The sequence below is a fragment of the Myotis daubentonii genome, chromosome 6 (genome assembly GCF_963259705.1).
Source record: "Myotis daubentonii chromosome 6, mMyoDau2.1, whole genome shotgun sequence".
NCBI lineage: Eukaryota > Metazoa > Chordata > Mammalia > Chiroptera > Vespertilionidae > Myotis > Myotis daubentonii.
This window is the reverse complement of record NC_081845.1, coordinates 34,558,120-34,583,161: the sequence shown is the minus strand read 5'-3', so window position 1 is coordinate 34,583,161 and position 25,042 is coordinate 34,558,120. Positions and strand designations below refer to the sequence as shown.

Here is a 25,042-nt window from a genome sequence, read left to right as displayed (position 1 = left end):
AGTATCCTCCCTTTTCCTCTTTTAATACTTTTACTCACCTTGTTTTCTCTCCCTGGAAATGTCCCTTATCTCATTCTTGGATATCAGCTGCCCCTTTATGAAGCTTTACCTTATCTCATCAACTAGAAGTGTTTTCTTTTCCAGGACATGTAAATATATTCATCTGCACCTTCCCTATAGGGTTTATCACTTTTTAACTTGAAATGAATTTAAACTTATAGCAAATTTGCAGAGTGTTCCCATTATACCCTTTAATCAGTTTCTCCTAAAGTTTATCTCACATGACCAAATGGTACAATTATCAAAGTGAAAGAATTAACATTGGTACAATACTTATAACCTAAGTTTAGAGTTTATTTGGATTTCACCAGTTTCTCAGGAATGTCCTTTCTCTGGTCCAGGAGCTCATATTGCATTGAGTTCCCATGCCTCCTTCGTCTCCTTCAAATTGTGACTCTTCCTCAGTTTCTCCTTATCTTTCATGCCCTTGAAAATGCTTTTGCCTTGTAATGTCTTTACATTTGTACAGATGTATTTCCTCATCCTGCTGTAAGTTTCCTGAAAGATTTGTTACCCAGATGTTTTTATTCCCAGTTGTGTCTTGCACATGATGGGAGCTCAATAATTACTATTTACCCACACATCAGAAACAATCACCTACATAATTAAATACTGAGCTGTGTGCTACAGTGACTTGAAGTTTTATGAAACTTAGAGAGCAAGTCTGCAAAATTGTAAGACAGAAAACTTTTTTGCAGATGCTATGGGTGAGGCCTTTTCCTCCAGGCTCCCAGAGCAGGAATCACTGAAGCTCCCAACCTGTGTGGTAATCGTGGCACGTGGATACCTGACGGCCAGCAGAAAGGGCAGACGCACCATCCAGCATGACTTGTTGCATCTTCTTACCAAAGACCTCATCAATTCTGTGGTAGGGGTGGGTCCCAGACACTTGCACAGAACACTGAGCTGAAATAATTACTCCCTGCCTCTCTCATGTCTTGGTTTCTGTCCAGGAGCTTTCTGTTAAGAAACCCAGCACAGAGAGCTTCAGTCTCTTTGCCTGGGATCCTGAACCCTGGCTGGTTTCTCTTCTGTTTCTCCTTACAGGTGACTAAGGAGTGTGTCTGATGTCTCCAACCATGATGCTAGCCCTCACCCATCCTGACATCCCCAGTTGCTTGTATTTCCCCATTACCATGACCTGTCTGGCCCTGCTGAGTCCCATCCCTCCTCCACAAAGCCAGGAGAGTCCTCACCTGACAGGCGCATGCCTTTTGTGGGCTGTTACACCCACTGTTTTCCTTAGTCTCCTTTCCCACTAGCCCCTACTGCTAACTCCCAGCATGGTTCAGAATTGTGCCTACTCCCCTTGGGATTCAGATGTCCTGTTACTTCTTTTTGTTACTCATCTCAATTTACTATGTCTGCAGAAGTCTATAATTCCTCACTACTGTCGTAGAGACTGAATCTGTGCTTCTCCCCTCCCGCTGAACTGCCAGCTTGGCCTCCTGAAGGGTGCCCCAATCCTGTGTGGCCACAGAAGCTTGCTTTGTTTTGAAGGGACTTTAACTACTGACATCTGAAGGAGGGTCTTCTTCAATCCCAGTTCTCACTGCATCAGGTGCATATTTTTCACAAAGACTCAGAAACATCACCTGTCAGGTTCAAGAGAAATTGAACTGATGTCTGTTGGGTTTTAACTGGAACAGTGCTGAATAATTTTTATTTTCTTTAGGAGGCCTTACCACAGAGAGAAAACATGCCTAGTAGGTCCCACAGAGGTGTTTTGACATTAGGCTTAATAAAGCATGAAGAACACATTAATAAATAATGTTCTGCTAGGATCACATATAAAGCAGAATGCACTGGCTAGACCCTGAAGTAAATCAAATCATGCATGCAGCCAAACGATTTGTTAACTTGCAGCAGTCTCTTCAAAACGTCTGGCAAAGCCCAATGCAACAGTGCACAAATAAAATCAGCATATTATAAATGCATGCACCTTCAGTTATGATACAGACTGTCAATTTTTTTCACACTCTGTGGGCCCACAATAGTAAATCGACCTTCACTGATACTGATCAGAAGGCATTCCAATGATACATTTAATCTTTGCTCAAAGGAAGATTCCACTCATCAACATGTCCACACAACAGTAGACACAGTTATATCTTCTCATTTCATATCCTTTGTCTCACACATAGTTGACAAAAGGGAACTAGAGAATGAGCAAGTCTTTCCAGGCATGTAGTCTATTCAGCCAAAATGGTTATTGATCAACTTTTTAGTCTGATCTAGAAAACTTTCAGGAGTGTCCAGAAACAGAGAACAGAATCCTCCCCCCCCCCCGCACCCTGTTTTTTGTTTTGTTTTGTTTTCTGTTTTTTGTTTTTCTTTTGTTAATACTCACCTGAGGATATTTTTCCATTGACTTTTTCTTTAGAGAGAATGGAAGGAAGTGGGAGTGAGAGAGACACATGGATTGGTTGAGGAAATTGAGCCTATAACGGAGGAATGTGCCCTCGACCCAAATCAAACCCATGATCCTTCAGTGTGCAGGCCAACGCTCTATCCACTGAGCCAAACTAGCTAGGGCTCATCCTTTTTTTAAAAAAATGAAAGTGCAGTGTTCCTAAAGAATCCTTTCCTGGATTTAGAAGTTTGCATGGCTGCTCAGGGCAGTGGAGAGTGGGAGAGAAGCTTGGATACCCAGGCAGTTGTTCTCCTGCTTCAATGAAGTTCTTTTTGTGATAAAACTGATGGACAGCTGTCAAGTGTCAGTTAAGCATGACTCATTCCAGCTGCTCAATAATCTGGAGGGATAGTGTCTCCTGCCCTGAACTCTGACAGCCTACATTCTCCATTCATGAGTGGTTTAGCAGGAGGGCCAACTAGCGTGCAATAAAATGCAAACATTTCCAGGCACCGTTTAGATGCAACAACTTGTTGGGTGGATTAAATTTCAATTCAAAGGCCTTGCCAACCATGCCCATATGTCCAAATTTACACATCTTGCCAGACCTTTTATGTGGTTATGATGACAAAGCCATTAACTTGCCATTTAAATCCTGTTCCAAAGCTGCAGATTTAAAGGAACCATTATCCCAAGAATGTAAGTATTCTATTAAACAATCTTGAATGTTTTCACAATTCTTACATGCTTATGTGTATATAATATATAGTTATATACAACTAGAGGCCCAGTGCACAAAATTTGTGCACAGGTAGGGTCCCTAGACCTGCCTGGCGATCAGGGCCTTCCGGCTTCTGGCCAGGGCATTCCTTTGTTCTGTGCCACCCCCTGGTGGTCAGCGCATGCCATAACAAGCAATCAAACTCCCGGTCTCCCAGTCAAATTCCTGAGAAGACAATTTGCACATTCGGCTTTTATATGTGTAGATTATATTAAGTTACATACTAATAGTTTTTTCATTTTTTAAGTTAATAGAGACAGTGAAATTGAAGGAACATTTAGGGTTCAAAGTAATGCAAAGGTTTAATTTTTGAGAAAACAAGAGAGGCCATGTGGAGAGCAGAAGCACTAGTAGTCTGCATCTATGTAGCCATCCTAAGTGCTTTATATGAATCATCCACTTTAATTACAATAACCCTAGGAGGTCTGTGATATTATCATTTGCATTTTACATATAAAGAAATTAAGATAGTGAGTTGAAGGTGCCTAAGTTCACACAGGTGAAAAATAGCAGAAACAGAGATTTGGATTTAGGCAATCGATTCCAGAGTTCACCTCGGTTGCTATTTTGTACTACCTTGTATGTGATCAGGAAATCCAGTCATAAATGATTCTACTACAAATATATAAAAAATGGACTTCCTTTTCTCCCACATTAAAATGTGTTTACGATTAGCCTAAATATACAAGTTATCTTCCTGTATAATTCTAATACATGTTACGCTACATACATTTTAAAAAATATTTTGCTTCCCATAGTGGTGGATCTCAATGCCCAGGTGCAAAACAAAATAAAGAAGAATATTTTCATTTTGTTACCTGAAGAACGAAGCAGTTTTAGTTTCAGTGACAAATGTCCTTAACATTTACTGAATACATTGGTAGAAATACTTTTCTTCCGAAACTAAACAATACCCAAAACCTCAGTGCTGAAGATTTTGTTTCGCTTGGACAGGAGAAAGATTTGGTTGAAGGCTAGTATGCCTCTAAATAAGTATAAAGTTTTGAAGGAAAAGATGTCATTTCCTGATGAGTTAGGCATAAGCTGGGACTTAGACAGCCTGCTATGGAGAAACGGGGAAAGCAGTGCCCCATTTATAGAGTGGAAGAAGGGAGGGGGAGAGACAGAGAGAGAAACCACAGGTGGGAGAGACACATGGATTGGTTGCCTCTCACAAGCATCTGAACCAGGGCCAGGGATCGAGCCTGCAACCAAAATTGAACTCAGGACCCTTCAGTCCGAGGGCCAATGCTCTAGTGGCTAGTTTCTTAGACAAATGGGCTAGGGCTGACCCCTATTAAGATTTAAACACCTCACTTCCCTTTGTCCAGAACCCAAAGCATTAGGAAATATACTCTGTTGTCAAAACATGAATACAACTTTTGTTGAACTTCTTTTAAACTGAAGCTTCTGAACTGAAAAGCATGCACTGAACTGAGTTACACATGTGATATAGAAAGAGAATTTATAATGGCCATGCCATCCTATCATATAGAGATTTCTATTCATTATTAACTCTTCTGTTATCTTATTTCTTATGCTTCAATGCTTTACTTGCCGAAATAGATCGAAAGCCCTTTGTGTGAGGAAACTACCTTTAGTATTTCTTTGTTATCCTTAGAATGGTCAGTAGAATGTTTTACAGACAATTCTACTTTTCACAGTGAGTGATTTATTATGTAATTCTAAACTCTAGACAACAATGTGAAATGCAAATAGTCACAATAAATGTATTGCCCCAAGGCACTATTCCTAGCTTATAAGTATTTGGATATCATATTACATGATACTGTCTGTCAAACCATACCTCCAATCACATTACTTTTATTGTTACCAATTTACATAATGTATAAAAAGGCAACGAAAGGTAAAGGTCAGTTCAGTTTTACTCAGCCCAAGAGGCAAACTAGCACACTCTTGGTCCACATAGGTTTACATACAAGGGAAGTTTGGCCCATCAATTCCCTTGGTTATCAGAGAACAGTTCATCTATGAAGTGATTAAAAATGAAGAGCAAAAAAGTTCCTTTGGGAAAGGAATATGCAAAAAAAATTGCTGCCTTATAAATTACATAAATATTCATGGGATGGGGGAGAGAAAGAAAAAGGGGATAGAAATTTCCAAGGACATCACTAAGGGCTTCAACAAAATGAACTCAATCAATCAAAAATAAGCATAAATGAGTTATTTTCAGTGTTTTCACAATTGGTAATCGGAAAATATTAGCTTTATATTTTTTAAAAGTCTTACTTTTTGGTTATTGTTACAAAATAATAAAACATTAATCCAAAGTGCATAATGCTGGAATGCTAATAATTAGTCATCACATTAATAAGAACAAGATATAGTTTTAAAATATAATTTTCAACTAACTTCACTGATTATAGAAGACTTGATTGAATTGTGCTATGGATATTGAAACAGAAGATCCAGTTTTTAGCTTCTTAGTCTAACAGGATTTACACATGTACAATAACAGAAGTAAAATTGAGTGAGTTATTCATGTTCTTACTGCATTCACCACCAGACAAAGTCATCAAAACCTTGCTAAGTTCACAAAGTACTCATTAAGTCTTCTGGACCCTGGGTGTTTACAGGTGTTTTCCATAATAACCCTCATCAATCATTTAGAGCCATGTACCTAATGTTATACATACTTTTTAATGTGCTTAAAATGTAAATTATATTGGTTTAATAAATGATATGCCTGGAAATACACATGAAAATTCTATTCCGTGCAATGAGAAACCCCACTTTTATCATTATATGAAACTATGGATCTATCCTTCATTTCAGGCAAATTTAGAATCCATTTACAAGAACCAAATGTACAATATTTTAAGATGTATTATGATGCTTAAACTAAAAACTCTCTTAGAAAATTAATTGCTATTGCTTTGTTTAATTTTTTTTCCCCCATATAAACCTCCCAAGGCTTGGCAGATCGTCTTTTATACTTTTCGTTGTGTTGGGGGATATATTGCCTCTCTGCCTTATTAAATCCACTGAAATTATTTTCCAGTGAGTTGCATAATTTTGCCTTGTGAGAGTTCAAAGTGTTCTCACATGACTCTGTACTGTTGCCTAAAGATGCTGAGGAACCCAGGGCCCAGATGTTACTTAAACTGTTTTCTAAACTCAGCACTTTACTACTTATTATTTTTTCCCTTCCACAGTTCATTGAAAAATAATACAGTGTCTTTCATTTTTGCTTTATATACTGAGTAATAGGTAAGTCATGGTTTCATAAATAATTTCATTTATTTTTTTCAAAAAAATTCTGAAAAGATCATTCTAATCTTTTAAGTCATTTCTGGTAGTGCTGAAGGAGTTATCAATGAAGTGATCCATTCTTGGAGCTTAGTCACACTCACTAATCAGATTGCTTTGTGTGATACAAAAGTATGTTCAGCTCTCAATTGAAACGAAACAAAACAAAACATTATTTTAATTACGAGCAATGGAAAATCTCAGGTAGAGTGATGTACTGAAAACATGGATTGGGAGTTTAAAGGATGGATTCCTCTCCTCGTTTTACTACTAACTGGCTCCTAGACTTGCACATACCATCTAACCTGCACAAATTACCCTCTTTGGGACTCAGTTTTTATGCCTGTTAAATAAAGGCAGTTGGGCTGGAATTTCTGGGATCACTTCCAGCTCAAACAGGCTGTGATTCTGTATCATTGGAGGTTAGAGATATATGTGGTTATTAACATGAAATGATTCTCAAAGTGGCATCACAAAATGAACTAAATTACAAGTTACTATAGGTTATTTTTAAGAATATGTATTCAAATTTAGAGTTCAGTCCTCATTTTTCTTAGAATGAAATAAGAATATTACCTAAAGGGTCTATATTTTGAAAATCCAGGGTAATTCTTAAGTTAATATATTCTTACTAGAGGCCCAGTGCGTGAAATACGTACACGGGTAGGGTCCCTAGGCCTGGCCAGTGATCAGGGCCGATCTGTGGGGTGACCGATGGGGTGGTTGGGGGGCCCCTGCTGGCACCCCCCTTGGCTGGCCTGGGGCCTGCAGGCTGGGGGAAGCTACTGCATCGAGCATCTGCCCCCTAGCGGTCAGTGCACGTCATAGCAACTGGTTGTTCTGCAGGTCGTTCCGCTGTTCGGTCGATTTGTATATTAGGCTTTTATTATATAGGATGGGACATTTGGGTCTTTTTAAACTAATTTGGCATTGCTTATTATCACTTTCAAGGATATATAATAGTGAAACTATAATAATTTAAGATTACTCCATAAATTGTAAACATAAAGGAAAAACAAAGAAATTTATATTTTTTAATATAATTTTTATTCTTCATTGTTTGAGCTCTTTGTAATTCCACAGCATTGCTTGGAGAGCAGTTTCTAATTAGACCATATGTAATAAAGCCAGGCCAAGAACACGGAAGCTAAAAGTTAGTAAACACATGTAATGGATTGCTTTAATTTGGAGAAAATCTAAGGTCAGTATCGCAAGTCAATTTATGGAAGTTATCAGTAGAAATAGAAGATCTGCGCAACAGTCATTTAATAATGACTCATTCTCCAAGTCTACCCATATATTCTGATTTCAGACAGCCAGGCTGAACATCAGACAAAACAAAACAGCAAAACATCTGCCAGAAGAGCTTGTACAAACAGAACCAGACCTGACCCCACCCTCTGCATCCTATCAGATCATTCCCTCTTTGTCTTACCTTTAATCTGTTTTCTTTCGTTCGTTCCTTATCATAGTCTATGATACTACATAACTCATTTGTGGTTATTATTTATTGCCTGCATGTTCCAAAAGAATGCCGTGCTTTGTTCAATGATTCATCTCAAGTCCTTGAACAGCCTGGTTCAAGTAGTGACTAACCAAATACTTGTTGAATAAATAAAGAAATGAAGTTTGCATTGGATTATATATATCTGGGTGTAGGTCTGATTCTCATCTGAAGTCACAATTCTTTGCATAAAAAACAAACATCAAGCCAGTCTAGTTTGGGCTTGTCAGGACATTTACTCCCTCTATTATAAAAATCAATCTTTCAATTTGGCACAAGGAAAACATAGTTGTCATGGCATGGTTCCTTTGTGCCTTACTCGTGAAACAAGGGCGGCTAATGGAAGAGCAAAGTGAATTACTTGAGTATGAGGGTGAAGATAGAACAGTTTGTGGTTGTAAAATATTGGCTCTCACCTTAGCTATTCTATTTTAACCAACTTGATGAAACTACCATCTAGAATTTTCTTATTCAAAGGATAAGACCAGTATCTTAATGACCTACATTATAATAATGTGTGGTTTAACACCATTTAACTTGCATTTATACAGATACAATCATTTGAATATTAGCAGACAAAAATATTTGAGCAATCTTAACTTTCTCAAACAAAATAAGGAAATTGTGGCCCGCATGATGGAGGCTTAGTAGAGGAAAGAAATTGCAATGGAGAAAATGTATGTAAGTCAGAAAAACCGTATTATCTAGGAAGAAATGGCTACTATAAAGTATAACAGCTTCATTTAAATGTTTTTGCCAAAATACTATATCATAAAGGCCAATGTATTAAATTTTAATTTCTGAATATTTTTATCCCTTTATTTTAATAGGAGTGTCACATGCTGGCATACATGCTACTTCTTCACAATTTTAGGCCAGAAAACATTGGTTTTTCTCCCCTCATCATTTTTCATGCTCTACAAAGTTTGCCATCATGAACCACTTTGCATTTATTATAAATAGGCATTACGTTAGAAAAGCAATTCAACTCTATTCTGTTTCACTAGGGAAGCTAATCGGCTTTGCACGAGGTAATGGGCCTGTATGAGCTTGAAGGGTGTGTGAACCAGGAACTGAAGTAACCTAGTTGTTTCCTACTGAACTTGGGAATCTGCAAAACAAAGGCAGGAGACCTGCTGCGAGGAGGATAGGGAAATTATTATAATCTGAGTTTCTAAATTGAACGAGGATTTTTGCTCAGCAGAAACCTCTTCACTGCAAAAACTCTGAAATTATACCCTGCGCTTAGGAATACATGTTGGGATGTGATGCAATATGTTTTCGAGTGAGGTGGGAGGGATTGTGATTAATTAATCCCATTACGGTGGATAACTCAAAAGAATTATTTCCTAAAATAACTTAAGTAGCTTTATTGTTTTTAAAAAATTCCATACTCACTTATTAATTGCAATATGTAAAAGTTCAGAGGAAAAAAAGTAGAAGTCTGCTGATCATCTCTCCAGACAGCTTTCTCAGTATATAGGCACAGAGATCTATGCCTACAATTTCATATAAATAGGCTCATATGATACGCACAATCTTTAAGCTACTTGGCAACTTTTACTTCTAAAATGAAGTAAGATAGTTTACATACACACATATGTGATACATGTTGCTGAGTTTTAATATCTCATTGGCTTAGAGGTATAACGTTATCTATGGGGAGGCTGAAAACTGCTAATGCTTATACATATGTATATTATAGGTTTTAATAGTTTGTTTTATTCAGTGCATGCTCTGCATTAAACTTACGGATATGGGAAATGATAAAGTATTCAGATCCCACCATCTAGTACAGATTCTGAGTAGAATGCTTGTTGGGTGAGGAACCCGAACATTCCTCTGTACTTCAAATCAAATACATTTAATGCATATAGTAGCAGTCCTAGGGGGACTTCAAAAAGGGAAAGAACTTATAATCCCTTTTTGTTGATTTAAAAAAATTGTTATTAATCAAGTACTTAATATTTTGGTTAATAGGTAGTTTTAATTATCATTAAAATAGAAAAACTTTCTTTTGAAAATAAATTTCAACATAAGTGCTTTACTTTATAACCCTGAAGATGAGTTTTTAAACCTAGCTCAGCACCTAAAATATGGACTGTTGGTATTTCTTGGGATGTTTTTAGAAGTCAAGTTTATTTGCTCAACAAACACCTGTGGTTGCTCATAAAGATATTTATTCATGATTATATACCTTCGTTACGTATTATACCCATCAAGCAATCACTCTCAAGTTTCTCTTGCCCTAGTTAAACATTTTGGCTCTAATTTTTATCTTTTATGATATTAACATTCCACAGTAGTCCCCCTTTATCCATGGTTCACTTTCTTCAGCTTCAGTTACCTGCAGTCAACCTTGGTCCAAAAATATTAAACAGAAAATTCAAGAAAAAAACTATTCATAAGTTTTAAATTGTGCCAGGTCGAAAGTAGTGTGATCAAATTTTGAGCAGCCCCGCTCTGTCCTGCCAAAGATGTGAATCATACTTTGTCCAGTGTATCCACACTGCTTTTGCTGCCTGACCACTAGTCAGTCAGTCACCTAGTAGCTGTGTCAGTTATGAGAGAGAGAGAGGACACATTCACATAACTTTTATTACAGCATATCGTTATTCTATTTTATTATTGTTGCTGTTAATATCTTACTCTGCCTCATTTATAAATTAAACTTAATCATAAATATGTATGTATAGGAAAAAACTTCCTGTATAGGGTTCAGTACTATCTGCCGGGGTTCTTGTTCCGGCATCAAGAAGGGTTCAGCAATCTGGAGAAGGCTGTGTATAGATTAAATAGGAGTCCAGAGATGAAGCATAATTTTGAAAGGCATTGGGGGACAGAGGAGCCTAGCTTAAAGAGTTAAGATCTAAGTTCTAAGGTCTCAGGTCTCCTTGTCCCAGGACTCCATGCTTTTTATTAACACAAATTGTCCTGAGGCGAGGCAGAGATATACACTTCAAAGGGTAAGGGTTTCATATAGAGTCCATTGTCAGAATGGGGGAATTAGCTTATGGCTGTTCAGGTGTTTGGCCAGTAGGAAGCAATAACATGTAGATTAAGATGCCCTTTAGCTGTCTGGCAGCCAAGAATCAATTTAATGTATCCTATTCAGGTTTGGGGAAATGCCTTTAGCCATTCCCAACAGGTGACTACATGTGTGACTCAACCCTGTTGAGTCCCCAAGTTCCATCAACCTTTTGATGAAACTCTTGAAATTATGACATCCTGGAATTGGCTTCCAGCAACTATCTGTGGCTTTGGGCATCTACTGGGTGTTTTGCAACATATCACCTGCAGATAAGGGGGGACTACTATAAATCCTAATTTCTTAAGGTTGCATTTTCCTAGTACCCCTTTGACTACACTTTCATTTTCAAGTTTTCGAATAACTTTGTTTTGGCTGCATTCAGCTTAGAATTTGGTTCTAATTTATAAATTGTAAGTTCATATAATAACCCAGATATGAAGTTTGTAACTTTGTATAATAACCTTGAACTTTTACATCTTTAGATTATGTAATATTTCCTTATTATATGTCATAGAAAAATAAGCGTACATTTTCCTCTTTCTCCCCCCATTCTTTGCCACCTAATGTTAGGCAGTAACGTGACCTTTCTTAATATCTTTGTTTTCTACTCTTAGATATGCTTATATTTTTATGACTTTATTTAGCAGGTTTAAATAATAGCCAGTATTCCTAGATATTGAGAATAAAGCAATCAGCTAATTTAGTATATGCAACAACTTCTTTCTTTTGTATCCAACTTTGTGTTAGCTGCTTTAGTGCTCCCGGATATTATACTTTTATGCTCTATTCTGTTACCCTGATCTGCATTTTATTTTAGATTTTGTTTAGAGTTAAATACATCCAATGCTCACAGTTAGTCCTTTTGTAATGATTTCTACAGTCACCTCTTGGTTTGATGGCGTTTGTCCCCTAGTAGTTGCCTCAAGAAGGGCTCATGATCGCATCATTTCCTGAGTTCCTCTATGTTCAGAATATTTGCCTCGAGCTTTTATATCTTGATAGGAAGTTTGGCTGCACATACAACCCTTGGTACCCACTTTCTTTCCTATATTGATGGTGAATTCACGATCTCCTAATTCACTGTTGCATATCTCAACTTTTACTATGTGGCTTTTATTTTTTTTTCAAGTTTTGCCAAAATTGGTCTCCTTGAAAACTTAAAACTCTCTAAATTGTTCTGTTCTCCAGATAAAAGAAACAAGTCATTGAAGGATAGTTCTTAAGGTCAAAATATTTCCAAAGTACTTTTTAGTGAACTTAATGATTTGTTTAGTTAGCTCATGTCATTGCGTTTTCCTTATGCCTTCCTCAGAGTACTGTTTTAAAGCAAGTTAGAGTTATGTCAGAGCTAGAAAGGCCCACTGTGATCATCAGGTTCCAAGTCCTCATTTTAGGATGAAGAAACTGAGGCCCAGCGAGAGGTCAAGAGATTTCCCCAAGGTTATGCTACTAGCAGGAAGCTGAGTCTGAACTTGAACCCCAGTGATTCCCAGGCAAGAATCCTTTCCACTTCACTGAGTCCTTTAAAAAAATAATGATCACTCGTGTGTGTGTGTGTGTGTGTGTGTTGAGAACACTGAAGATCTACTCTCTTAATTATATGAGGTGATTGATGTATTAACTAGCCTTATTGAGATAACAATTTTGTTGTATGTATATATGTGTATCAAATCATTACATTGTATACTTTAAACATTCACAAAGTTATATTTCCGTTATATTTCACTAACAGTGGAAAAAATGTAATGATCAAATGTTTATTCCCTGTCACATAGGATAATTCATCTAATGTCTGCTTGAAAATTATCATTTCATTTCTTATTCCAAATATGTAGGGAATGACACATGCAGGATAGCTGTATCAGAGAACTTTCAGTGGCTTTGTTGTTCAGTTACATATATTGTCACTTTCATTTTCTATTTCCTGAAACTGGGAAACTTCAAATAAATGTAGAGTTAGTTTTCCTACTCCAAACTCCCTAAACCATCATTTTGAAATCAAATTACACAGCTTATGCTTAAAACATAAGGGCCAGATTCTGTCTTCAAATGCACCACCCACTCTCTAACAACAGAATTTGGCCCTAAAAACCCATTAACAAATATTGTCATTAAACTAAAGAGCTAATTACTTTGGATTCAGACAGAATGAACAAATTCATAGCCCAACTGCAGCTGGTAGTAATAATGGTGAGACTAACCGTATGTGCACTGGAGATTTAAAGAACAAAGACATATTAACGCTAATGTAACCAAACATACAAAATCATCCTCCAAATGGAGCAAACTGTTATAGTTAGAAAACTCTTGAAAGCATATTGGTATTATCTGATGCAAGAAATGAAGACTATTTCTAAGAAATTAATCATCATAATTTGAAATTACCAGTGCTTAATAAAGAGCAAAACTTGAGAAATTTATTCTGTTGCAATATCTCACAAAGGAAGAATTACATCTAAAAACCAGTTTGATCTAATAATAGCTATCACTCTCCTATTCAAATCAGTTTAATACTTTAAGATGAAAAGTATGCTTTAAGGCTATTTTAAATAACTGTTAGTGAAACTACCTAATAGTTCTATAAAAGTGAATTAACCAGATAATTGAATATTTTCCAATCCCTTAAAAATATGTTGAAATTACATTAATAATACACACTTTAACCCTGGATGGTGCGTTCAGTGGTTAGAGCACTGACTTTAGACCCAAAGGGTCTCAGGTACAATTTTGGTCAAAGACATGTACCTGGGTTGCAAGTTCCCCGCCATGGTTGGGGCACATTGGGGAGGTAACCAATTGATGTGGCTCTCTCACATTGATGTTTCTCTCTCTCTCTTCTCTCCCCCTCCCCCCTGCCTCCTCCCTCCTTCCTTCCATTCTCTCTAAAATCAATGGAAAAAAATCCTCCAAAGTGAGGATTAACAAAATAATAATCATACATACATACTTTAGAGAAAGTTTTATAAACTCTTAACACTAATAAAAATCAACCATAGTTTAATCAATGGAGCATAACCATTAATAATAATTTGGTGTTTATTCCTTCAATTTTTCTTCCTGTGCTTCTGTAGCATTTTAAAAATGGTTTTATAACTTGTTTTCATATACAGTATATTATGAGCATTTCCCATGTCAATAATTATACTTTTTGTACATAAATTTTAATTACTTCCCAGCTTCTTAAATTGAGAATAATAAACACATTTTAATCTTTTAGGCTATCTCACAAATGTCATTATTATAGTTTCATAATAACACTAATACTCCCTAGAGGTTCTTACATATTTAAATCTCTGTTCTCCCTACTGAATGGTCCCAGATGGCTCTACTGTTCAGAAGCTGCATCTTACTTTTAACCCTATTTCCCCCTCAATATCAGGTTTCCAGAAAAAGCTGGCCCAGACTGAAATACACCTACATTTTCTGTTTTCCTTTCTTAATTAATGACATGGAAGATGATCTACTGATTACTAAAAAAAGCAAAAGCAAAAAAGAAAGAACAGAACAGAAGCTTCTATGTTTTTCCTGACATTGAAATAATACAGATTTTTACTAATTTAAGTCTAATTTGGAAACTTAATTGAATCACACACTTGTGTACTACATACTTGAGGATTTTATGATATTGTGTAGTACATATTTTAGGGTTTATTATCAGGGATGGCAATCTTACTATTAAGAACAATTCTGACAACAAATATATGTGAAAATTTATTATTATAGTTGACCCAATTATGTAAATCTCTAATTTTGATTACTTGAAAAAGTGCTCTCTTATTTTATGCATATGACTATATTAATTTATTTTAAATTGTAGAATAGCTAATATGTGTAGCTAACTGGAACTATAAGAATATACTTATTTTTAATTAAGGGTTTACTTTTACCTTTTGATATTTTATGAACAAAAAATTCTACACAGTATGAACAAGACTGATAAGGAGAGAGAAGAAAATGTCTATAAGCCAGATATTCAATCAAAAGAGTTTAATTAAAAACTTTACTTTTTATTATAAAAATAATATCATATTGTAGTTGTAAGGAATCATCGCAATTTAAGATATGAATATGTCCCTACTAATCACTTCTTTAACTGGAATTAAAAAAAGCAAACATTTTATAAACTTAAAATTGAAAATAATAAAAACAGAGGTGCTAAATGAGATATAGAAAACAGAAATACAAATGTGTGATACTCAATAAATGTTCCTATAGCCTGTTATAAATATACCACCTGATTTATAAGTTTTTATCTGCAAAGGAAGAGTAGCTAACTATGTATTAAGCAGATCTGTTCTTTAAAATCTATGGCTGAGTTTTCAATATGCAAAGGAAAAAACCCCTCAAAAATGTAGAAATGCTTAGCCAACCCTGGCAAGAACTCATTATTTTCACCGTGTAGTTATTTCTTGGAATTTGATCAATAGCCATAAACATCTGCATAAATCACAACATTACAGAGAACAGAGAAACAAGAAGAGAGCAGTGGCAGGACTGTCACTCTGAGAGAGAAATGGGGACACCTGGGAATGAGCTCATTGTAGTGAACCTTTAAAAGTAAGAATTCAATTTGAAGGGGTCATAAAGGAAGCACTCATTTAGCCCCTCTGTGCTAAAAGCACTCCTTTCTTATTTATTCTTGTGACTGAAAGAAACAACATAGAACCCCATTTAATATAACTCATTGTTTCTCACAAGCTCCAGACCCACCCTCCTCAGGATCATGTGGGGGTGGGTAACTGTAAAAATGCAGATTGCTGGGCTACCTCCCAGACCTGGTGAATCTCTCTGTGAAATGTGCCCAGGAGTCAGCATGTTAAGGGCCTCCCCCTACCCCCATGTGACTCTTATGCACATTTAAATTTGAGGACCAAAATAGTATAACTACTTTGTTCAAAACCAATGATCAGATACCAAGATCACCACTGTGCCTTGCTTGTATATACATGTACATGACATATAACAACTTTTAAACTTTGTATTTTATTTCCCTCTTTTGTCATGGAACTATACATAGCTAGCTATTTTCTTATAGCTCATAACTTTCACTTTTGTGTATTTTATTAACATACATTAAATATTACTTTTGATGTAACTAAGCGTTACATAAGAATGTGAGTCACTTCCAAACATCACTTACCTTAAAATCCTATGCTTATTCAGAAAGTTCTGAACATATATGGTGGAAATTTTCAAGAAGATATGAAGTGTGTCCTCTGTTTAATTTCCGAATGTTTCAAGGCTGGAGAAGGAGACTCCTTAGGTGGACACCAGAAATGCCATTGAGAAGGGAAGACAATGCTGACGCCTCTGGGCACCTGGTTATCTCTGAACAGAACAGAAAAACAAGTAGTTGGTTACCTGAAATTCAGAGTCTCTGTTGTAGAGGTTATTTTCAGTAAACGAGCAGTGTTACTAAATTTAAACTTGGCCTGGGCTTGCTGCTGCCTGATTTAGCAGTTGTCATTTAAAATTTCATGTCATTGTGAAGTCAGAATTACAGATGCTGCTGCCTGCACAAGATTCAGGTTGAATTCATATTGCTTTAATTGACTATTTTTCCCCCAAACATTGCATCCAGCGATGTAATTACTAATTTTATTTTTGATATGCAGGTGCTACATTTTGGTGCTGAATTCCTAAGTCAAGGTTGATGAGATCTCTTGGAAATATATTCTTACAGGAGACTATCATGCCCCATAAAAAGATAAAACATAATACCTTTCCTAAATCCCCATGGAATCATCAGCTACTTTTGCTATATTTTCTTTCACATGGGTAAGGCTTGCCAAAGTAATCAGACACAAATGAAAATAATATCCTTTCTAGTCAATATGTTGCTTACTCAGAGAAACCGAAATTCTAGCATCTTTGCTGAAGATGTTAAGCAGACTTGGCTAATGGAAAAAAAGAATAAAATACCTATTTTTAAAATTGGTGATCAGTCATGCAAATATTCTCCTAAATGGTAGAAGAAGCAACACATACAGATAAATACAAATTCAAACACAAAACAGCAAATGTCATACACATACAAGCACAGAGTACACTGTGAAACAACAGGTTTTTATGGACTACCCTACTGCTTGGCTGCCTAAAAAATATTCTCAACTTTCTTCTTTTTTGATATGTCTCACAAAAAAGAAAAGGAAATCAAATGTCCACTCTCCCAGTGTTCCTTTCTTCTTATAGTTTATGGACCAGAATGGGGTTACATGAGTAGTCCTGTTTGGGTTGGTATTTCTGTAACCGGCAACCAAAAAAATCTTTGTAATTTATTTATTTATTTTTATTGTGTATCTCCTATTTCATTCATTTCTACTTCTCTTTGTTCTTAAGTCTACCTTTTTGTCATGATCGGGCCCTATTCCCTACCTACCTTTCCAGGCTCATTTCCCTAGAATAAAGTGACCATTTCTCTCTCTTTTTAAAAACATATTTTATTATTGAGAGTGTTACAGATGTCCCCCACTCACCCCTTTTACCTCCCTCCAACTACTTCTCTTTTTAAGTACCTTCATTTAAAATATATTTCTATTGATTTCAGAGAGAAAGGGAGATGGAAAGAAATAGAAACGTCAATGATGAGAGAGAATCATTGATCAGCTGCTTCCTGCATGCCCCACACTGGGGATCGAGCCTGCAATCCGGGCCTGTGCCCTAACCAGAATGGAACTGTGACCTCCTGGTTCATAGGTTGATGCTCAACCACTGAGCCATGCTGAGCAGGCATCCCTCATTTTTTAAATAGCAGAATGCTTACCACATAGTGGGCATTCAATAAATATTTGTTAAATGAATGTATAATTCCCTTTTAACAACTCTTGAACATAAACCATTTTGTATTTTTATTTTTCCTGTATACTTTATTTTCTGAATTACTTATAAGTCCACCGAAGGCAAAGAAATATCATATTTCTTTGTACCCTGTAGCAGGATGCTATGTACGTAGTAGGGGTCCAAAAGGCACTCAATTGTACTGATACTGACATTTCTAGTTTGGTTTGTTTTTGAAGGCGGAAGTTCATTCTCTCTCACAATAGAGTAAGTTATCACTTACCTATAAGGTTAAATAAACGAGGGGAAATATATTATTATGCTGTCAAAAAATGGAAGTTAAAAATAGGAAACTTGTTTATGACCACAATTCTATAGAATTTGCACTTAGTTATACAGGAGCTGTTCTGCATGACATGAAGAATTTTCAGATAGGCCTTGAGTTATGAGGACAAACAAACAGTGTTTGTGTTTTTACTGTCCTATTTGCAAATATTTTATATTTCACTTTAGAAATCTTTTCTCTTTGAAACATATAAGCAAAAATTCAATACTTTAAATCATTAACAGTTGACATTTTTTGAGTAGAAACTGATTATTTTGAAAAATAGTTACCCCAAGTACAAACTAATCCCTAGTTATTGGATAGTTACCTGAAAGGGGTGATAAGAACTTCAGAAAGTCAAAGGCAGGCATGGAGTTTTAGCCTATGCTATATACTGACATTACCCAAAATAAAAGAAGTATTTCTTAGAGTAGCCTAAAATAAGAACATACGCTGGGAGCCTAAAAGCAATGAAGCAGTGGGACTGTGAGAGCACTGGGCAAACCTGGAGGGCACAGGGATACGTTTCACAGCCCCTTCGGACTGTGTTACTGTAGCCAGATGTTTCCCAAGCTGGAGAATGGGAGAATTATGATTGAAGGAATCTAGAAGGAAGAGAGGCCAGGCCATGTAAGAGTAGACAATACAAATTTTGTGCCTGAATAAACGTCTTGAGCAGGTTTAACCTTTTACTTAAAAAGTAGCTGACGTTTGCCTAAGGCATATTTATAGAAGAGATCATTGAAACTGGGTTTCTATAGACCTGTTGTTCCATTATAAATGTGTCTTAGTTTTCTCAGGGTATTTAATCTGTTAGGAAGTTTCTAAAATTTAAAAAGATAAAGAAAAGGAAAGGAAAGAAATGAAAAAAAGGAACCCCACTACAGGAAATGCATTTCAAGAATGACCATTAATAGTTGTATTAAAAATCAGAGGGTAAGCTATTTTATAATTAGAGTTTTAAAAGGTATTTTAGACAACTAGTGATTTGTGATTTAATCTTCAACTGCTTTTCAAGCAAAATAAGAAATCCCACCAGGGTACAGTCATTATTTCTCCCCCCCCCCCCCCAGTACTTAAGCTCCAAGGAATAGCCTGAAGTAGGACTGTTTACTTTGTTCCCTTTAATATAAGTAAAAAATAAGCTTGACTGCATGGTGGAGGCCAGATTATTATGCTGTGTCTCTATTCATGCTTCTTTTCTGTATAAGGGGAAAAATGATTTTCAGGTGTATATTTTACTTGCCAATCTTTTCCATTTTGTTTGTTAATATTTGAATCTATTGACAAGATTGTGTTTGCCTCTTTTTAATAAAATTGACTTATGTTCTGTAAATACAGTTCAAACCTTTTGTATTTATTTAAAAATTGATTTTTAAAGTTAAGAGCATGGCCTAGCCAGCATGGCTCAGTGGTTGAGTAGCGACCTATGGGTTAGATGCCACTTTACCTAGCCCCAGTTTGGAGCAATTTTCATAACAGTCCAGTACTAATATCTTTTGTTTAGTTTGGACTCTTTGAACTTTCCCTTGATAACATTAACAGAAGGAATAATGCTTCATAAATTTTTATGTCATATAGATTGAAAAAAAGTAAACATAATGCTATGCAGTAGTATAAATTAATGTATGAATTTCCTACAGTTCTCAGGATAGTTGACCTTGCCTTTCACCCAAAATAAGTTAGTGTTTGATTGTTGTGAAGAGTTTTTGAAACATATTTATAACTTGTCATTTTATATGAATCAAGAAACTATCTCATATCATTTTAGCATCGGTAGACCTATTATTAAAGTCATCATATAAAGTATGTGTAACTCATTTCCTGAGAAACATTCTGAGAAAACAGCATTGATAACATGGGCCCATTGTTAACAGTGTGGAAGATAGAGATAGTTAAACATTTCCCATTCTTTGACATCTATCTGTTCTGTATGTGTATGTCTGTTGAACCCATCAAAGTCTAAAATATTTCAATTCAGCATAAAATTGCAGTACCGATTGTTATGTGGCATATATTTTATCTTGTGGAGAGATGGAAAGTGTATCTAAATGCATCATGCCCGTGCTCAGAAGTAATGCAAATCTTCTGTCTTGCCAGTGCCAGAAATAAATGAAAACGATAGTAGATAAAAGCTAGAAACATTTTTCTCTTTCGCACTCACGCAAAATTTTGTATGTAGTGATCATCATCATGCCTTAAGCATCCTTGGCGAGCCAAACATTCTACTGTGGATAGAATGTTGAAGGGATAGCTCCTACCTTCAACTCTTATTAATCAAAATAAAATAAAATACAGTTTAAAGTAGTTGGGAATAAAGATTTAACTAAGAAAAAACCTCATTAAGTACAAAGATATGCTATGAATTATAAAGAGAACTATATTCATTTACACAAATTTTCAAACTATGACAAGTCTCCAATAAGGACTTAGTTACCTAATTAGATAGTTGAATTGTGTGTCTATGTTTATAAGTGGGTGTTATGTAAATTGTGTATGATTTGTACTAATTATCACCATAATACAAAGAATAGAGAAATTCATGTTTTAATGATCAGTTTTTGTAAAGACCTGAAAAAACATGCCCATAGCAAAACCCAGGCTTTCCAATGGCCTGAGAGAAATATTTTCTCACTAAATAGTTTTTAGTTTGTCTATCCATATGAAAAGAGGTAGGACCAAATCAGGAGTCTTTAAACCTTGGCTGTACTTTAGAATATACCTGGGTTTTAAAAACTGCCCATGCCCAGGCCCACATCCAAGATGCTGGTTTAATTAGTGTGGAGTTGGAGCCTCAGAAGTTACCCAGGTATGAGAACATGCAGCCTGAGTTGAGAATCACTGACTATATGTCCTCCTAGCACCTTTGGTGCCTAGGGTCTATGATTCTGGAATTTATAGGAAAAGTCCCTTCCCTTCCCTTCCCTTCCCTTCCCTTCCCTTCCCTTCCCTTCCCTTCCCTTCCCTTCCCTTCCCTTCCCTTCCCCCCCCCCCCCCCCGCACCAATGTTTGTTTATTAATCTGGACTCTCATTTCTAGTCTGATGGTAGTTTTCTACATTAGGGAGGTCCTGATTTTCAACTAAAATGAGAACAGTGATACCCTGCATGCAAATCAGATAAATTATTAATTAACAGGGAGGGTAGGAAGAGGGAAGAGCAGCAGAGAAACAAAATATAAGCACCGCCAACATATAAGCTTTCTAAGGGCAGTATTGTATCTGTCTACTCATCAACATTTAATAAAAATGTTATGAGGTGCTATTTACATATAGAATTTGAGAATTATAAGCTTTTCACTATTCCTCTGCTTTCAACATATTTTAGCAACTGTAAAATGATAATCATGATAGTGGAAATAAAGTTCATTGCTATAAAAGTGTTGAGGGTTGGTCTAATTATAAAGGAGACAAATCTATTTACACAAATCATACTTATTGAATGAGTGAAATTCTCCCATGTCCTAAATGTAGCCTTGTGTTTATCTGATGGTTGGGAACGGTCTTTTCTAGGAAAATATGTTTGGCTTTTGCTTTGCTGAAGGAAGATCCTGAGTATCTCTGGCACGAATCTTGAAACTGGAATAGGGTTTCGTTGGGAGGGAGGGATGTACAGCATAAGTAATAAGCAAGTTAAGATTGGAGCTCCATCTCCTCTCTTTGGCACTTCTCTGCTCCGGCCACAGGTAAGAGGCTAAAGTTAGGGTTTGGAACTAGGAGATGAGAACTGTGGCCTTATTTTGTTCCCTGCATTTAGCTCTGGCCTCTGTTTCTGCAGTTGGTAGGCCTTCTGACCTTTGAGGTATGGCAGCAGGGACAGAATGCTAACGGCTGTTTCTGAAAGTCTGCCTAATCCTAAGATCATTTTTTAGTTCGAAGGGGCTTACTATCCATAAAAAGGTAAACCCGTAGTCACTCAAATTTGTTTCATGAGATAACGTTCATTCATTATTCATCCAGTAAATATTTATGGTGTGCCTTTTTGTTCGAAGCCCTGGGCATATAAAGATTCTTAAGATAATTTGCAACCACACAGCTTATTCATTGATTTCAGTTTAAGCTCAATTCTTAAGCTTTTACACACAGACACACACACACACACACACACACACACACACACACACACACACCCTTTCTCTCAATTCCATCAGCAACTTTTAATTCTTTACCAAGTGACTTTAGGAGTAGTTCAGTGGAGCCTGTTCCTTTTCACAGGACCATGCTCCGTGCCCGAGTTAAAGATGATGTTTCTGGTGCCAACCTCCCCCTTCTTTCACTCTGATGAAAGCCCCTGCCCACTTCCTGACCTCGGGGAGGGGAGGCTTTTGACCTCACAATGTTCATCCTGTGACAGTTGCCTTTCTTTCATTCATAAAGTATTAATTTGCCACTAGTTTACTACTGCTTGACTCTTTTCAATTTATTTTAAATTCCCATCTGAAAATATCTTGATGAAAGGAAATGACCCAAAATCTTTCAGTGTTAAAAGCAAGAATGTCAGATGTGGTAGTGGGGAGAGGAGATGTCTCATGGACGTCCGCTGGTGATGAAAAGTATTATTTGGAATGATTGAAATGATACTTATATTGCTGTTCTGATTTAAGTCCTCATGAAAAACTGGAGTAGAAGCACAAATATACTTTTGTAATTTAAATAGTAAAAAAGCCCACCATGTAATCTGGACTCTCTTCTCTATGTAATTATAGTCATTTCCTAAAGTGTCTGGGATGAAAACATGGAGCATAACTGTAGTTTTCAGTAATATCATGTGAAATCAGCATCTCAGAGCTGAGAATCCTGTTTTCCCTACTATATCACCCCAAACTACATAAACTCTGCCAGTGGGAGGAAAGTATTGATTACACAGGCGTTGAAAGCCAGAGGTGCTCTGGGTTCCCTGGAAGTGTTATTCCACGTGCCATCACTGGGCCCTGCCCCGTCATCAGAGGAACAAGGAAGCATGCGGGCATTTGTCCAAAGTGGTTTTATAACCGTGGGTTCCACAATCAAAGCCATGAATCACCACTGACAAGGCTTGCAATAACCAGAACAGGATTAAAACAGAGAAAAGAAATCACGAGGTAATTCACAGGATTTCAAATAAACCACTTTCCATTCTGTAAGCTATGCCTAAATATTTGAAGAAACATCAGATTTTCTTAGACTACAAAGAAAACATCTCTCTATATTCCTGCCGGGACCCTTATCTTCAATTTATGCAGTTAATATTTGCTTTCTAAAATTACCCTCTTTGATAAACCTTGTTTGGACAGTTTGGTGTGGACAAGTCCAAACTTTCCTTTAGGCAGTGATAGCCTTAATCAGGTCAATAATAGACCCTGTCAATGTCCCTCCCTGCCCTTTTCTCCATTCTCTGCTTCTGTTATTCCTTCTACTACTTCTAAAATAATATTCTCCCTTTTATCTACTTTTATTATGCATATACAACCACCCAGAGTTTTGTGGTGTTGTTTTTTTTTTTAATTTTTTAAAAAGCAGATAAGCCCTGGGAAAGACAACTTTCCATTCAAATATTCTATCATGAAAGATCCTGGGCTCTTATTAGAAAAAGTCATAATGTGGAAATCTATCCACCTAGTAATAAGATATCAGGTAATATTCCTTTACTATATTGATTTTGCAAAAGCAACCATTTTGTTGCCAGACTTTGGAGCTCAGTGATAGCTCTCCATATGAGATTTTGAAACGGCATGTTGAAATGTTGCCAATTAAACTAGGTTGGAAAGATTGCAAGGGGGTATGTAATAGAGAACTCCTAGAACAAGGACAGGAGTTGCTGCACAGTGAGTGGCATGACAAGATCCAAGATTCATTGTATCATCACAACAATTTCCCCCCAAAAGTCGGTTAAAGTGAATGCCTTAGAAAGATATATAATGAGTACCCTATTTAAATTAATTTTTTCTTCTGATTGCATTGAAAGAATGAGCGAATGAATAAATGGAGGAATGAAAGAACAAATGAATGAATGAAAGGGGCATGCATCTACAGCTGACACTACCAGAATGAACAATATCTAACTTTTCATAGGATGATACTTAAGAAAAATAGGTCAATGGCTGTAGTAGACTTTATCAATATCTCTGTGGCTTTACCTCTTCCAGAATCCATGCCCATTGTTAAGTGCCTTTCCCTCCTCCCTTTGAGTTTCATCATCTGACTTGTTTTGGTCAGTGAAACATTAGAGAGCATGATGTGACTAAGGCTTGAGCAGTGCTTGAACTATTGAGTTTGCTCTCCATCACTTCTGCTATTGTCTTGAGAATTTACCCAGACAGGAAGAGGATGGGAGATATGTAGAACAGAAGTTTGTGCAGCCAAGCTTAATCCCCAGCTGGCCCCCAGCCATATGAGCACACAGCTGAGATAATTAAAGCCACCCAGCCTAGATCAGCCAACCCCAAAGATCCACAGACCTGTGAGCTAGATATATGGTTACTACTGCCTGCTGCTGAGACTTTGTGGTTGTTTGTTATCCAGCCTTTTCTTGAAATATCTAACTGATATAGACTTGTAATCTTCAGAACTGAGCTTTCGCTTTTTAATGTGACAATTCACATTGGAGACCTTACAGCCACACTTAAAATGACACTCTCTCTAATCTTAGTTAAAAATATTTGGCCATAGACAAGTAGGAGAACTAGAGAAGATATTCTATCTGGAGCTGGACAAATTCATCCTAGAAGTATAACGCATTAGTTATCATGAGGAGTTTTGAGGCAAGCATCAGCAGGGATGCTAAGACTTAATTGGAATTGAGTAGCATAGCATGATTCTTATTTTTTAAAGCAAGTGGTAGATTTGTTACAAAAGGTCCTTCCTATGGATGCTCTTTTGTTGGTGTTGAAAAGCTGTTAATATGTGAGTACTTCCAGCTTTGTCTTATGCCACTGCTTGCTGAAAATGGTACTGGGCTTTGTCC

At 36.5% G+C, this 25,042-nt stretch overlaps 1 protein-coding gene across 8 annotated transcripts in view; it reads right to left on the bottom strand.

Annotated features, from left to right (window-relative positions):
- HS3ST5 (heparan sulfate-glucosamine 3-sulfotransferase 5) overlaps positions 1-25,042 on the bottom strand; it is a 253,186-nt gene that overhangs the window by 142,642 nt on the left and 85,502 nt on the right. For 7 of the 8 annotated variants that reach the window (XM_059700647.1, XM_059700649.1, XM_059700644.1 and 4 more), the window contains exon 2: positions 16,140-16,327. The gene's annotated coding sequence lies outside the window, so the exon portion shown is untranslated. Of the gene's footprint in view, positions 1-16,139; positions 16,328-16,720; positions 16,875-25,042 lie in introns of those variants that run through there. The other variant, XM_059700652.1, reaches the window with a different exon arrangement.